The sequence below is a fragment of the Taudactylus pleione genome, unplaced genomic scaffold (genome assembly GCF_031769625.1).
Source record: "Taudactylus pleione unplaced genomic scaffold, aTauple2 ptg000040l, whole genome shotgun sequence".
Taxonomy (NCBI): domain Eukaryota; kingdom Metazoa; phylum Chordata; class Amphibia; order Anura; family Myobatrachidae; genus Taudactylus; species Taudactylus pleione.
The window spans coordinates 30,579,690-30,597,208 of record NW_028284442.1 but is presented as its reverse complement, the minus strand read 5'-3'; the positions used below and the strand labels follow the sequence as shown (position 1 = coordinate 30,597,208).

The following is a 17,519-nucleotide window of genomic DNA, read 5'->3' as shown; positions in this document are numbered from 1 at the left end:
GAGGAGCAGTTAGTGTCGTTTATAAAAAAAAAGTTTTAGATTACAAATTCATCCCAAATTGTTAAATAAGGGTCATTGAAGTGTTAAAGATGCCACTTTACAGGTACCTATATTCCTTATTATACTGCACACCACAGCCCAGGAGGCCTGGAAGAGTTCCATTGCTTTTCAGTGGGAATCTGGTAGGAGAGAACCCTACACACACCAGACAAGGCCATATTTTTTATGTAAAATGTAATTACAAACACAGATATAAAATACAAATATATATTTTTCCATTTATAAATTGAATGAGAATCTTCTTTTCTTCATTTGTCTAATTGGAGATGCCAAAGCAAATAGGCAGCCATGGTGTAATATAATATAGCCACTATGCTAGTTATAAGTGCTGTCCCCTAGAGGGGGCAATATGCAATCATCCAATCAGAAGCAGCTAACACTAGTTTGCAGGAATCTATGACCTGCAAATTGGATTTGTTCTAGGGAACAGGATTGCCACCTAGCAACAGCAGGTGGGTTAGGCAGCAAGCCTCCCAAAAACGCTGAGGCAGAGGAAAGTGAAAGAATTTTCACTTCCTCTGCCTGTGAATAACGCGGCGTGCTCGCGGGTCACGTGCACGCCTGAGGTCACATGGGCGCGTGCCTGAGCCGCAAATTTTAATTTTTTTGGAAGCTCGCTGATGACAATCCAGTCCCCAGAGTGTAATGGTGTGAGAGAAGGTAAACCTGTATACCTGATACCTTAAGGATGAAACCGTAAATGCTTCACAACAAGAACAATTTTTATTGAACTGTAACTGATGATTTTCTGGAAGGAAAAAATGGTTTCAACAGTGGATTCTGAACTGGACAGGAAACAGCTATTCCAAACTTAGGCCCTGATTCAGAGCCGGTCGTTATTTGCGCTCGCTCGTCCAGAAAATAGGGGTGGCTATTCAAATGAACCGTTCGCTGTTTGCGGTCTGTTCACGCCTCTAGGTCTGAACGAGCGAACAAAACTTGCGGTCGTTTTTTGGGAAACTACGCCCCCTGGCCGCTCGCATCCGACGTCATGTCCGCTATTTATTACATTAATCGAGTACATCGAACAGGGTATGAGCTGCTCGCTATTCTTGTGGTTGGTTTTTGCTACCACAATTTTGCGAGCAGTTCCGGCTAAAAAAAACCCAGTGATGTGGTCAATGACGCTGCTGTTTTAAATATGCACACCCATAAAACGCCCGTTTTGACCTTTAAGCACGCCTGCGTTCTGATTTCCACTCCCCGTTTTCAAGCACCTTCCCCTGTTACCACCCACATACGCCTCATCCTGTCACTCAAATTAGCAGGCATTCGCTATTTTGCGAGCACATGAATTTCGGCCGCACTGACTGGTTCGCGCATGCGTATAACGATCCGTACACATGCGCAGTTTGGCAAACATCGCTCGGAGCGAACGAGCTGCCGCTTACAAGTGGCTCTGAATGAGGGCCTTAGACCAGAAATCTTGTCCAGAGTGCCGGGTTACTTCTGTTCTTTATTGGTGGTTGCTTGAGGCTTCTTTGGGTCCTTTGCTGCGCCTTAAGGACGTTAAAGGTACGGTTAATAGACACCAAGTGAGAGTCTCCAGAGGAAAAAACAGACCTAACAAAGGAGAGTAAGAAAAGGGAGGGTAGGGGTGGGAGCTGTTGCTAGTTGGCAATCCTGTTCTCTAGAACAAATCAGGTTTGCAGGTCATACATTCCTGCAAACTAGCGTTTTGTTCTTCGGGAGGCTTGCCACCTAGCAACAGCAGGTGGGTAGACTACCCATACCTGGTGGTTGCACTGAGAAATTCGATCTTTTGGAGATCAGTTGGTCTCCAATAGTGCTTTGCAAAGATACGGGCCAAGGCCCACCTTGCTGCTAGCATGATCGAGTGTAGGGGCATGCCTTTAGCTGCTGCTCTTGTTGCAGCTGCTCCCCTTAAGGAATGGCTTTTGCAGTGGTCAGTGTCTATCCCAGCTTCCCTCATGGATGTCACAATACATCCTCTAAAAGTAGAGGATCTTGATGGGCGAAATGGTTTCCTGCAAGTGATAAATAGCTGTGTGATATTGTCCCTTATTGGTGCTGTGAGGGCCAAGTAAGATGATAAGCATGAAGCCACGCACAGGTTAGGTTCTGAAGTGTCATGTATCAAATCAAATTCTACTATTGGGCTATTGAACGAAGACGTTTTTGTATGACCTTTAAGAATGATATGGTACCCTGTAGGAGTCCGTGATAACCATGGGTCTGAGGTATGTATAAGGGTTAATTCAGCCCCTCTGGCTGCTATCGCTAAAGCTAGTAAGGATGCCAACTTGTGGGATAACAGGGTAATGTTGTTCTCTGTCTCCCAAGAGGCTAGGGCAGAGAGGAAGGGTTCGATATCACAGGTATTAGGTTGTATGGGCCTGGAGAGGTATATACCCCTTAACAGACGAAGGTAAAGTTTATTATCTGTTAGGTTTGGGATCATGATGGCTAAGGCAGAACCATATGACTTTATTTTGGCCGATGCTAGCCCTAATTGGTATTTGGAGGCTAAGAAGTCTAAGGCTAAATGTAGTAGAGAGGATTGGTCAGAAAAAGACCGTTGGGACCACCAGAGGTCAAATTCTTTAATTATCGCCGCATACTTGGCTCTAGTTCAGGGTCTTAAGGATGCATTGATTAGGGCTTTTGTGGGGGATGCTAGGGCTGGATCTGTTAGTAACCTAGTAATATTGCCATCCACATGCAGTAGGGAAGTGGTTCCAGAATGTCTGGAGTTCCCTGGAAACAGTCCTTGGATAACCCCAGGGGAATCTTGGGTCCTATACGTAATTGGCTGATCAGGGAGAACCATACCCTGGATGGCCATACCGGATATACTACCACAATACTGGGTACTCACTCCTCCCTGATTTTCTGTAGGACTTTAAAGAGGAGGGCAGGGGGTGGGAAGGCATAGGGGCGAGACAGGTCTGTCCAAGGGAAAGACATCGCATCCATTCTCCATACCCCTTTTGTCCATGTTCTGGATACGAAACATGGAACTTCGGCGTTCATGGGGCTGGCAAAGAGGTCTATTTCTAGAATGTTTGGAGTATTTTTAGGAAGACCTGGTTTGTCAATGCTGCGGATCCCAGGGAGATTCTTTCTCGGGTTAGTGAGTCTGCGAGTTCGTTCAGCTCTCCTGGGATGTAGGTTACCAGTAAAATTATGGCCCTCATTCAGACCCACTCGCAAGCGGGCGCACGTACGTTAGGCGTACGTACAAAAATATTTAAATTCAATGGCTCGCTCGTATTTTCGTTCGCATCTAAAATTCCTCCCTAAACTCTGACGACCCCTCCTCTAACTAACGAGCGTACGAAATAGCGAGCGTACATCCCCGAAATGGCTTGAAAGGAACGCACGCACAAGTATAAACAGGAAGTGGCCTTGTCAGATGTCGATTACCTGCTCCTTTATTCTGCCTACCTCCATCAATCGTATCATGCCAATCAATGTATCAATTAGCTTAATTGTTTGTTTTTTTTCAACACAATGCAAGAAACTTTACTCTTGTCCGTGTTTGTGTTTACCCGCAGAATACGTACGGATGAAACATTCGCTTTTATTGTTCAAAAAACATGTGAACCACAATTAAACAATTGTACTATTGCTGTGGATCCCCGCATATTTCCCTGGGTTCATTTCTTTATTTAAATTTGCTTACGCATGTCACTGCATCAAGCCTATCATAACTCTCCAGAGATTTCTGGCCCTGTCGAACACATGACTCATACACTAACCAATAAAATTGCTCCTGTTAATTTCCAAAATACATTAGCCAATCAGAAAATTTTTACACACTTTATCAAAAATGATTTTTAAGAAAAACACCATTGCCATCATGAGAGCCTCCGCATTCACCAGGCGCGAGCTGCTGGTGCTTACGGAGGTCATGGATCGCCGGATCACCAGCCAACCTCAACCCATGACCAACCGGCAGAAGCGCTCCGCGTATGCGGAGGCACGGTCCCGCCTGCGGTCCTTCGGCTCACGCCGCAACATCGGGCAGCTGGAGCGCAGGTGGTCCGACCTGCAACGGCGAACGCCCCGCTTGCTGGCATGCTTTCGCATGGAGATCCTGGAAAGTAAGTGTTATGTATTGTGGTTTTAATGTTTGTGTTTGTGGGTCAAACTGCGTGTGCATGTTTTCCTGTCTGTCCTATTTATTATTTGTACTCATATCTGCGTGTGCATGTTTTCCCTCTATTTCTGATTTATTCATTCTACTGCTATTTGGCTTATTTGTTGGTTTTTTTTTTTTTTTAGTTTTGTTGCCCGGATTTGTCCATAAACTAACCGCAATTTCTTTGTCATATTTTAGGGGGACAGCCAAGACTCCGCCGTCACCGTCCGTCCAGACGGCGTTCCCGGCCACTATCCCCAACCCCCAGCCAACACTCCACCCCAAATCTTTCCCCTATTCCCCACTCCTCCCCATCCTTCCCAGACCCTCTCCCGGAAATGTCGGGCCTCCTTCCCCTCCGTCCCACTTCCCCCTCTCCTCCACCCACCCCTCTTCCAATTACCCCCTCCCCGGAGTCCATCATAACTCCTCCCCATTCTTTGGGGAATGACGGATCCTCCGAGGAGGATCATGGAGGTATTTCCGGAGCTCCCGTTTTGGCTCCCGGTATGTTTTTTTTTTTTTTTTTTTTTAAAGCACAAACTGTTTGTATGTAATCATGTGTCGTGCCTTTCTTCGTGTTTTTGTGGCTTGACTTTTGGTGATTTTGAAGGTTTGCCTTTACCTCTTCCTGGTGATTTCAACATACACATATCATACCTGTGGGAATTTGTACCTAGGCCTTGTATTTTTGCCAGCCCCCCCTTTTTTTTTTTTGGTTTGGGTTTAGGAGTGATTTGGTTGTGTTTTTTTTTTTTAATGTGGATTCCCTATTGTTGTATTAACCCACACACTTTTCTCACCCACAGAGGAACAGAGGCATCGGCAAGAGGTGGCGGATTGTGTGGGGCAGATGCGCCAACATGTCATCGGCATTCTGGTGGCCCTCGACCGGCTGTCTGGCCTCCTTCGGCAGTAGTTTTTTTATTTTTGTTATATTTTCAAAATAAATTTATTAAGACAAATATACGTTGTGGCTCATTTTTAAAATACAAAACCAAGATAGTTTAGCATGACATAAGTAGACTGTTCCTGCAAGGATTTCCCTTTTTTAAAAGTTAGATTGTGTTTTGTCTTTGTATGTCAAACAGACACAAGAAACACATAACAGTAACAATGTCATTTCCCTTTTTGGGTGTAGTGTCAATTACATATTTCTACATTTTACAGGTTCCTAGTTGGTGCGCAAGCTGCTTAGGCCAATCTTACAAATCCCAAGGTTGGGCCAGGCTTCCTTTTGGTGTGGGTTGGGAAGCTGAAAACATATTTCAGTTTAGCTCAACTGGCGTCAGTACTGGTTTACCCCTTAGTCAAATGTAACTTGTGTTAACCTGGTTACACTTGCTGTTAACGTCCCAAAAAAGGAAGACCATTTCACTCTCCAAACATTTATTCACAACATAACAGAGAAAACAAAGTGGTCACTCCCAAAAAAAGAACACAGTGATAAATTCAAATACAACACATACCAAGAAATAATTAAATAAAAACAAAAAATCAAGAACTGGTTGACGAAGGACCATGCCAACATGATTCCACAAACATGGCGTTGCGATATGGGTTCCAGAATATATGCCCAAAAGGACCAGATCCAGGTTTGGTAAGGGTAGCAGGAAGTAGTGAGCGTTGGAGTGCCAAAGATTATGTGAACAAACAGAAGATGGTGAGAAACAAAAAACAAAATTAGATGTTCGCAAACAAACACAAACACATTAGGTATAAACACTGTAGTTTTGTTCAAACTTACCTAAAAAATATGGCCACCACATCATCGCGTATGGCCCCCCCACATACTGACCTTCGACCAACCTCGGGGGGGCCATCCTCAGGTAAGGCATCCTCTGGCTGCATTGGGACACCACTCCTTATGGCAATGTTGTGAAATATCCCACACAGGACCACAATTTTAGACACCATATCCGGCACATACATGAGCTCGCCACCAGAGCGGTGGAGGCATCTGAATCGGCCTTTTAAAAGGCCGATACAGCGCTCCACCACTTGCCTGGTGGCTGTAAGTGCGGAATTATACGCACTTTGTGGCCCTGGTGTGGGAGCCAAATAAGGAGTGAGCAGCCAGGACATGCAAGGGTATCCACTGTCTCCTGTGAACAAAAATAGACCACATCAGGAACACTGTGTATCAAGCTTAACATTGTTATGTACTAAAGGTCTCCACTTACCCAGAAGCCACGCATCACCAGCTTGTAGGTTGGTTAATTTCTGCCATATCCCTGATTGCCGGATGACGAAGGAGTCATGAGCACTTCCGGGTAATTTAGCATTCAGGGACAGGATCTGGAGGGAGGCATCACATACCACCATTACATTCAGGGAGTGATAGTGTTTACGGTTTCTAAATATTGCCTCCAGCCGTGCTGGAGGCTGAAGTGGTATGTGAGTACCATCCACAACCCCTATGATGTGTGGGAAGCCAGCTATTTGGTAAAAATTGGCCTTGGCCACACTAAGGGCACCCATATCCAAAGGCATTTTAATAAAATGATGGAGGTGCTTGAAAAGTGCCTCCATCACTGCCCTCAGGATCCGGGAAAAGGAGGATTGGGAGATGCCCGCCACTATTCCCACCGTTGTTTGAAACGATCCTGAGGCACAGAAATGTAACACCGCCATAAATTGCGTCAGTGGTGGTATTGCTGTTGGACTGTCAATTTGCCGCTCAAGATCACTTTCTATTAATGAGAGAGTGTCTATGATGATTTTGGGAGGTAGACGGTAGCGTCTTAAAACCTCATCATCGGGCATTCCAAAAAGGGTGACACGTGTTCGAAATATCTGGGGCCTTGCATGCCTACGATGCCTACGCCTGGGACGAGTTTGAGGTTGGTCGTCTTCCGGGAGCAGGGCCAAAACAATTCGCCCCAGATCTACCTGAAATTCAAAGTTTACAATGTAAGGCTTTTGAGCCACCCCAAAAGTAACATAAAACAACTTAGCTTTCTGATACCATCCATAGCTGCTTACATGCCGGGGTATTGTCATGATACGTATAAACTGTAAAAAAGCCAAAAATGAGACATCAAAAATTTAGAGGGTGAATTTTTGTTTGTCAAATTGTTGCAAGCCAACACATAAAATAGGCGAAACACACATTTGGCCATCGATGAAAACGACATTGCACACCGTACGTCAAATAGGGTTCAAATGGACCCCAAAAATGGAAAAGGGAAAAGCAAAACTGGTTTACATGATGAATAAGCCGCGAAAAATGCGTTAATTAGTTCGCAAATGCAAGTCACTACACCAACAGTCAAAAATGCGTTAATTAGTTCGCAAATGCAAGTCACTACACCAACAGTCAAAAATGCGTTAATTAGTTCGCAAATGCAAGTCACTACAACAGTCAAAAATGCGTTAATTAGTTCGCAAATGCAAGAAAAAAAATGGACTTACCCAACTCGAATATATAAGATTTCCAAAAAAAAGGTCTTTGGGTCCGAAAGCCAAAACAAACTAAAAAAGATGAAATTAGTGTTAAAAAAAAAATAGCTAACCAAAAAACAGAAGTAGACACCAATTGGCCACAAATTAGACTGCACAAAACTTACCAAATCAGGAAAGGATGGGGAAAAAAGCAAAAAAATGCGAACGGAAAACAAAAACAACTGTAGCAAAACCAAACAAAAAACCAACTCTGCCAAATCCTCCAACCGCAAACAACCAAATCCAACCAACTTAACCGCCAACAATCCAACAACCCAACCTCGACTCCACACACACCAAGCCATAAATAGTGTTTATTTTCCCGCACAAATTAAGGATGAATCATAGGGACGCACAATCAATGATGCGGCCGCAAACAAAGGACGCATGTATAAATACGTCACGAAATCACATTGAATTTCTGGTTGATTTCATTCTGGAAGCAGAGACATGGCTTCAGACCAGGGAAACAATGGCCAAAAATCCGGCGGTAAGGCCTTCATGCATTTTGTCTCAATGATTATTTTAAAACAAATATATTGGGCAAGTTGTGAAGTGGCTAAATCTGCATATTTACCCAAATAGGTGAGGAGGATGACATGGAAGAGACTGCTGGCCCCAGTCAACCCGCCAAAGCTGCCAAAAAAAAAAGGCAGCCACATTTCACAAGCAAGGAGATGGAGGTTTTGATCCAGAAGTGCGTTGACATCCTGCCCCAGGCAGCCAGGAATATGAGCCAAAGCCAGAAGTGGAGAATGTGGGAGGAGGTCGCCGTTGCTGTCAATAGGGTGGGTGATTATGTCCGTCTAGCCCGGGATGTCAAACGGCGGTAAGTAAACACTTTCCCATCCTATAAACAAACCCCATTGTAAAAAAATGGATAATGGTTCCAATTTCATTCCACAGATGGGCAGACTTCAAATATCGTCTCAAGCAAAAACTTGCCGACAGGGCTAGGCATGCAAGGGGGACAGGTGGGGGTCCCACCCCTGTGTCATTGGAGTTGACAGACTTAGAAGAGCTGGCACAGGGGTGTGTGCAGGCTGTGGAGGTGTTTGGCGTGTCCAACATGGATACGGACATGCCAGACTTTGCGGCTCCTCATGTTGGCCAAGGTAAGTCTTGTGATGTCACCAACTCTGAAATGCTATTGTGCCAATATGTAGATTCTAATGTGAGTCTTTTCGCAATTTTCCTAACAGAGACAGAGGCGGATGAGTCTGCTCCAGAGAGAAGCCTTGGCCGCAGAATTTCTGCTGGCTCTGCAGGGGAGGAACCAGTACATCCGGCTGAGGACCCTGCAGAAGCCAGTCCAGGGCGTGCCCCCTCGCAGGCAGTGGGCCTCCTCACAGAACTCAATTTTAAATCGGATTGCCATACGGAGATTCTGCAGAGGATGGACGCCAGTCTGATACGGGTGGCTGAGGCCCTGGAGCAAAATGCTGCGGCCAACGTGACCATTGCTCAGGCCCTGGCGGAAAATACCAGGGCCAACATCCGCATCGCCGATGCCCTGGAGCAGCTCGTTCGCCAGCACATGGTGGAGCCGACCTCCCTTCCTGCCGGAACATCCGGATCCTCCACCTCTGGCACAACATCAGCCAATCCTCCAAATGTGCCTAGCCCTGTGCCTAGTCCAGAGGCCACAACATCTGCCTCTGGACAGGCCAGCCCGATGGCATCCCGGACCCGGTCTGGCGCCCACCCTCACCCAGCCAAACGGGCGAGAAAACGGTGACAGCAATGGCGACTTTTCCCACACTCCTTCTGTGCTTGGCTCATATTCCTTTCTGGTCAAAACTTCCCTCTCCTTTCTTGTGAAATGTTTTTACATTTGGTATTTACGTTTATGTTAGCAGTTATGGCTTTTTTTTTTTTTTTAACAAATATCTTTGCCACAAAAAAGAGGCAACAAAATATTAGGCCAATTTGTTTGTGTTTAAACAATAAATTTAAAACAAAAAACTGAGATTGTATTGTGACATTATTGTACAAATGGGTTACATTTAATCCTGGCCCTAAAGGCAAAAACTGACCCTCTTAAAAAAAAAAAAAGGCCTCTTTAAGGAACGTTTAAAAAATCACATAGCGATGCAAATTCCACAGTAAACCAAAAAAAAGGGGAGCTAATTAAAACATGATGACATTATTGTTACAATAGGCCATAACCAACAAATTGTGGCCAAAATAAAACACCAAAAATGTACGCTAATTGATTGTGTAATCATGACATTAGCAGCTCTGATTTCCACCTGCGTACGCTTTTGTGCTATCCCAATAAACTGCTTTCCAAACACATACCAAGCCGGTTTTCAATCCAACACTAATTACTTTACTGACCAGCCGCGATTAATCGCAGCACCATCGTTGAGTCCCGGGACGGAGGAGAAGGCCATCGCCAATGTGGTCGAGTAATCCTGACCCTAAGCTGTGCGAGCATTTTGAAGGGAAAGCGGATGTTCCAGTGACGTATGAGACGGTCCGAACACATTTGACGTTCGCATCTGCTAATGTATGTACGCCCCAAAAACGCCTCGCCACGCCTGCGTTTTTTCATCTCCACCCCCGTCAACACCCAAAAACGCCCTGTTCTGTCAATCACATTTGACATGTCGCTTCCTGTACGCTATTTTAGGAACGAGAGAAAAAAAACTCGCAATCTGCCGTACGCACATGCGCAGTGTAACACCGACGCATGCGCGGTTAGTCAACATCGGAACGCAACGAGCGTATTGTTGGTAACGTGCGGCTCTGAATGAGGGCCAATGTCCCTTTGGACTGCCCAATCCCAGATCTCAAATGCTTCTTTGCTTAGGGATAGTGATTTGGTACCTCTCATTCTGTTTATGTATGACACCGCGGTCGTATTGTCCAGGCATAGCTGGATACAGACCCTTCTCGTGTGCTCGGGTACTAGTACGTTTATGAAGAGACTGGATTCTTGGGATGACCAGGTGCCCCTGGCTGCTTTCTCTTGAGAGAAGCCTCCCCAACCCTCTAGTGGTGCATCTGGGGTGTTGGGTCTAAGAGTGGGTGAGGAGAAGTTACAGGGAGACTGTTCCACTTGGACAGTTCTGTTTTTACTCTTCTGGAGAGGAAAATGGTGTCTGTCCAGGAATAGTGGGCGTGAAGTAGAGATCTTAGGAGCGTTTGTAGCTCTCTGCATGACAAGGGCACATGTCATGCAGAGCCGGGTCGGAGCTAACACTGACTTTTGAGTGTTTATTATGAATCCCAGGTCTGTTAGTAGGGAAAGGGTCGAGTCTTTGTGTCTCAGTAGGGTGTCGTGGTCTGGGTGTACCAGTAGTATGTCGTCTAGGTAAATGATACATTGAATGCTTTGCTGATGCAAGTGGGATACTACAGCTTTCATGACCCGTGTAAAGGTGTAGGGAGCGGAAGAGAGGTCATAACAAAAACTGTCCATTGGAATAAGGTGTCTTTCCCAAAAAATCTGAGGAGATGCCTGTGATTCGGATGAACTGATATGGAATGGAAAGCTTCTTTCAGGTCTATCTTTATGCAGAACAGTCTTTTGTGAGGAGGTAAGGAATGTCTGGAATGCCTTCCATGCGAAAGTGTTTTGGTTTCAAATATTGATTTAAAGCTTTGACATTTAATACCGGTCTTATAGACCCTACTTCCTTTATTATGGGTATGAATTCCTATTAGCCTCTATACCCTAAAGTGACTATTTAGCGTTGAGTACGCATAAGAAATAATCGCTTCCCAGACGTTGAGTGTGGTTCCAAAGCACAAAAGTTGTTATTTACATAATAGCATATAGTTACACACCTTGATCTATAACACAATAAGCGCAAAGGTTATACAAAATACAAGGTACAGTCGATACATACGCATGCGCTCTGCATCCAGATTTCCCGGCATCAATTATGAAACCTTCGCCAACAGAAAGAAAAGATGACTAACTACCAGATCTAGAGTGCTTGCATATGTACCATTGCAGAGATAGACAATACAATAGAACGAGTTGGCATAATCCCATTGGTTCTTCTTCCTGGTTCTTCTGTTACGATACAGTTCATAGGTCAGTTTGTATTGTAATAGTTCAGCCCTCCAATAGATCTTTGTGTGCATTTTCCCGCCGAAGAACAAGTCTAAACTGGCTAATAAACATTACATTACAGAGTACATTTCAATGCCTATCTCTCTATGATCCATAATTCGCAGACGCATGTTGCGATCTCCTTGCCGATGGAACCGGAGATCTGTAAATAAACAGTGGTTTAGAATAGCACCAAACACTGTTTTTCATGTACTAAACCCTAGATATCAAATACCTGCATTTCACAATAGATTTGATAACGTATAGAACCTTTAATATTAACCTTAATGCTAGGGAACCTTTTTGTGTAAGTATGCAATGTGTCAGTATGGGGATATTGCGTATAGTCGCTAATATGCGTGGTGCGTTTTATGTGTAGAGTGCTTTGCTAAACAGCGCAACTGTGTGCTGTGCGTCTTGTATATTATATGTATGATTTAATGTGCGCATGGGGTATGGTGGGACTTTAAAAATATGCGGTAGCAATGTAGTCGCACAATGCTAATAATATCATATTAGCATCGCACACAATGGTTTCATGCTGACGACGCAAGATGGCGTCGTCAGGGGCAACATAAAATGGCGTTGTGCAGATTTTAATTTTACAATTTAGGGCTCAGCCAACCATCCGGCTTCGACATGGGAAATAGCCTTTTGCCATCAGGTCTGCCAATTCTATCTTTCCCTGTTGGAGGGCTGTAGTCAGTACCTCGTCTAGCTGAGGGCTGCAATTTCTTGGACGAGGAATATGACCCGCTTGGTGTGGAAAACGAATTAGAGGGAGGGTTAACCCTGAGCGGATTGTTTTCAGCAACCACTTGTCTGTGGTAATCTTTTGCCACTCTTGATATGATTGTTTGAGAGTTTTGTGGAGAGAAGGGAAAGTGGGTGAACTTACCGTAGTTACGGCCTCTCTTGGCATTGTTCCAAGTGTTAGAGTACGATCCTCTTGGGGCATCGTTGGATCGTTGCACGAAGCCTCCTCTCTGGGCTCTTCTTGTGCCTTGGAAGTCTCAGGTCGAACCCCTGGCTAGTGAAGTCCGACCCCTTGAAGAAAGGGCCTCTTGAAAGGGTCATTTACTTTTTTGAGGTTTGAAAAGGTCTTCCTTGCCTTATGTCTTATTTTAAGCTCCTCTATAAACTGAGGGCCGAAGAAGTCTGCGTCAGTAAGGTTAGGGAATTTTAATGATTTAGGCGCTATGTCTGCGAGTCCTGCGCCAGTGAGCCATCTGGACCTGCGTGTTGGTGATGTAAGTAGTTGAACGTCTGGCCTATTATGAGTGTCGCTCTGCTAATGGCATTAAGGAGAGCAAGCTTGGACGCCACCAGAGATTCCAGAGAGACGCTGGATTCCCCTTCTCTCTCTGCTTTATCTAATACGAACAGCAGTGGGCCAGCTGTGTCGGCTATTTTATATTGAATATTTCTCATGGTACGGTCTATGGAATCGTTGTGCCTCTTTTCTCCCACTATGGAGGCTAGAGCAGGGTCAATATTGGGAGCGAACAGTGCGGGTACGTCTGGTAGACCCGTGTAGGACCGTAACACCAACCCATCTACTTTGATGAGTGCTGCTCTAAATGCCAGCTGGCCAAATTTTTGGACCTCAGAGTTACTTTTTAAGGCCCAGTGTGTGGAATATAATTTAGTGGGCGGTGATTTTCCCGCTAAAGCAACCCTGGCCATCTGAATCTCGCTATATTCACCACGTTTGGATGAGGCGGAGGTTCTGGTAATTTCCTCTAATTCCCAGTCTACCAAGGAAGAGTGGCCATGGTCCCTGTGGGAAGTGTGTGACTGTCTGTCAGATGACCCCACCTGCTGAGAGCGGGTACTTTTGTGCTGCCGGCTACGGGCAGAGGTATCTTGTCAGCTACGGGCAGAGGTGATGTACTTGTTCCGAGCACTATGCTGTTGTTTGCTACGGACAATTCCAGGGAATGGGGGAATGAAACCTGAACAGGTCTCCCTGGGGCTAAACTTACTTTTATTTTTATTTTTACCTGTTTCTACTTCAGGGTCCATAGGGGGTCCACAGGGTTGACCTTGGGGTATAGGTTGGGAACCAAATCCGGGCACCACGCAGTTAAAGCTTTTAGCTCCCAGGATGCACTTGGGTCCACTCTCCCTATAACCCCACCCCCAGCCAGAGGCACCTCAGTTTAAGTTGTGCCCGGCCGGAGTCGGGTCACCGTTTAGTGCAGTGGGGAGCTGATTAGCAGCCCCTAAGCTTTATTTTTTCTAAGTACAGAGTTTTTTTATTTTTACTTTGGACTTTCAGAGCGGCAGCGTCTGACTGTCCATAGGACGTCTAAGCTGCCGCTCCGTCACCCCGCCGGCGCTGAGACGCCAATACAGATCTGGGGATCTCAGCGGGACCCCAGAGTCTGTACTAGCCGGACTCTGCGGACGCCCAGGACTGCTGCCGGATCTACGGGGAGCAGGTAAGGTCGCGGATCACCGCTTGCGGTGATCCGCGCATTTAATATGCAGTCCTGTGCCTCCGGTCTCCGGGGACAGACCGGAGGCGCCGGCAGTGGCGGCGGGCCCCCCATACCCCGTGTGTCCACTAGACCACCAGGGACTTACTGATCGGCGCTGGGAGCCGGCGTCCCGGGAGGTTAATAGCCGGCCAGGGGAGGAAGCTTTCCCTGTTACAGCGGCTCCTCCCCTCAGCTCAGCGCGCCTTTCAGTATGTATAGTCTGGCGTCGCTGAGCTGCTTCCTCCGCGGGCCATGCTTCTTCTGAGGTCTCCAGCGGCCATTTTCTTGTGGTGCAGCAGCAGAGCTCCGGAGATGGCAGTGAGTCCAGTCCCCCTGCGTACCTCACCATCAGGTCAGTGTAAACAGCGCTGTAGCCTTCCCAGACACTGAATCTGGGTAAGTTGAATGCAGTGTAATAGTGCAGTATATTATATGACATGTTTATGTATATATGTATATATCTGCATGGTATGTGACTTATGCTAGTGCTGACTGTCTGTATTTAATTCTCTCACCTGTCAGTGTATATCTATCCCTTTTCCTTATCTGCCCTAATACAGCTGTACTTAGGGTGGTTCTGAGACCTCACATTTATATACTCATTGATATTTGTGAGGTTTGTCACATACTGTTGCGTGCTGCACGTTGCCACATTTTAGTTGGAACTGTGTGTTGCATACGCTGAAAATGGGTCCCTGCGGCTAATTTTAGCATCAGTCAGGACCAGTATAGCACTACTTGATATTTCCGCCAAGATTGGTCAGATATGTTTGACCAGGAGATAGAGCGTTATACTGCACCCATTTTTGCTATCCTGCAAGTCATGTGCTGCAGGTGTTAGTGCGGAGGATTTGTTTCATAAAGGGTTCTGTGTGTGGCGTCATCTGGTGCCGGCCCCTTTCACGACCCCCTTGGGAGGTTTGTTTTCTCGGGATCCTCTCAATTGCTGATCGCCGGGTGGGCCCCATTGTTGTACCTCACTTGGGGTTACTTCACCATACTGCCCTTTTCATCTCAGGGTATCTCGCAGTTTCTTGCACTCTTCCCCTGTGACACAGACTATCGCTCCCTGCAGGGATTTTTCGCAGTATATGAAATCCCCCTGGTGCCACCATAGTCTGTCATTCCCCTTGCAGGGATTCCCACGGCCACCCTGGGTGGATGTCGTTTTCTACGAAACGCAAATTGGCGTGGTTGACGCCCTGTGGTTACTTCCCAGTTGGCTCTGCGTGAACTGGATACTGTTTTGGGCTCTTTCCCTCTTACACGGGGGGAAGCCTATTTCAAGTATTATTATCCCTGCTTTGGGATGGTGGCAGGTCCATTCTGGTTAGAGTGAATGTTGACCTGCACCTGTATCATACACCCTCAGTATTGCGTGCCTTCTGGTTCCCTGTTGCTGACTAGCGGGGGGATCGCATGGCGGGACTCTGGCTGTTGTCAGTTATGAGGTATTACAACAGTGTTTGGCCTCCTGTCCCAAATTCCCTGAGGGTCATCACGAGCCCCTCATGGGGTGGATGGGCGTGTTACTCGTCAGATTACAGACGTTACTATGCATCCCATTCCTGCGTGGTCGGATTCTTCTGATCCGTAGGTGGTAACTCTGCCTGAAATCAGTATACTCGCTTTCAGGGGTTGTTACCCATCCTACCATGGCTATAGCATGGTTGGTTAATACTATTGCATACTGAGCTGATGCATTTGTAATGTTTTTTCCCCACCAACACGTCTGGGGTTCAAATGTATTTGGTCGCTCATGTAATATATGCAGTTGTCATAGGTGGACATGCCTATATTGGATACCAGTCTCCTAACTTTCAGAGTTCCGGCTGCGACGGTATCCTCCGTAATACCCTATGGCTGCGCTCTGGGAATGCAGAGGTGCAGATACCATCTATAGGGTAGATCTTGTTGGGTCCTGACCTTGACAGTGGCAGTGCAAATTTCCCGCCTTCAGCTATGCCCACTACAGGGCCTCAGACTAAGTCTATTAAGTCTTTTTGTCCTCTGGGTCAGCCTAAAGGTCTGTTTCTTCAACCGAGCAGGCCTGGACTGCCAGCCGATCCTGCTTCTGAACCTACGGATATATCGTCAGCATGACGAGACAGACCTACCACTGGGAGATGGCGATTTTCTCAGTTCGCCCGGTACTAGTGTCTAGTTGCCGCGGCTACGTGGGTAGGAGGGTACGCCCTCTCTTTGCTCAGGCGGCCTATTTCCATGTGATGGTACGCAGGCCCTTATTCGGACCCGAACAGGGCCTTACGAATCCAGAAAGCTATACAGTTGTTGGGGTAAGCGGAGCTAATTGGGCCATCCCCACTTTCTCAGCGAGGGACTGGTTGTTCTGCTTTCTTTCTGGTGCGGTGGCTGAATGGTCCTCTTTGGCCTATTCTCTGTCTTAATTCCCTGAACCAGTTCCTAAAGCTACCTGGGCTCAGGAGGCAATCCCTATGCTCCATCATACTATGTTTGGAACCTGGGGACTTTATGGTATCACTGGATATACAGGACGCGTGCCTACGGGCACTTACAGAGACCTTTCCTCAGCATGGACTGAGGTTTGCTGTATCACAGCACTTACGGTTTTCGGGCTCTGCCTGTTGGGACTGTTCTCAGCCCCACAGGGGTTTACCAGCGTTTTGGATTTTCTGACAGTTCTTCTGTTCAGTATATCCCAATGCTCCTGTACCTGGATGGCCTCCTGCTCTTAGCAGGATCACCGGGGTACTTTACAGCCGGGTCAGGTTGACTGTGGCTTCTTCAGGGTGCAGAAGTTTAATCAATGGGGAAAAAGTCCTCCCTGCATCCCTCTCTGGGTATTCTTCACCTAGGAGCCCTGCTGGATTCTCAGAATCTGAGAATTCTTCTGGCGTAAGACGGCATCTCCACTCTTCCATTAGGAGTACATGGATGTCTGCGCAGTCGACATATGTCTTTGCACTCTGGGAGGCATGGTCCACTATTCAGTGTCTGCCTTTGGAAGGGTGGAATGGACTTAGTTCCATTCCAGGCCTTTCCATAATTGGCTTATCTCCAGATGGAACAAGTTTTTTTTTCTGTCTGATCACTGTTCAAATGATGCTGCTCTCCCCAGAGGCAAGTCTGTCCCTTTTCGGGTGACTATGACCATCTCGTCCAGGGTATTCTTTGCTAAGGACAGTGTCTGGTTCGCATCCATTTCAGTGCAATTGGATGTCTGTCGATTCCACCCTGTCAATTAACTTGTTGGAACTTTAGCCTGTCTTGGGCCTTCACTCTGGCATAGCCCTTGTTTCCCGGTGAACCTGAAAAAGTTCAGTCCGACAGGGTCAGAACAGTAGCTTCCTTTTTAGCAATACTGTTCGTTGGGTGGCAA

General features: G+C 46.4%; 1 protein-coding gene and 1 pseudogene across 5 annotated transcripts in view; one reads left to right on the top strand and one right to left on the bottom strand.

The window, feature by feature from the left end:
* LOC148538493 (uncharacterized) overlaps positions 1–13,700 on the bottom strand; it is a 50,250-nt pseudogene extending 36,550 nt beyond the window's left edge.
* The window catches only part of STX1A (syntaxin 1A), a 168,474-nt gene that overhangs the window by 115,185 nt on the left and 35,770 nt on the right, over positions 1–17,519 (top strand). The window lies entirely within an intron of this gene.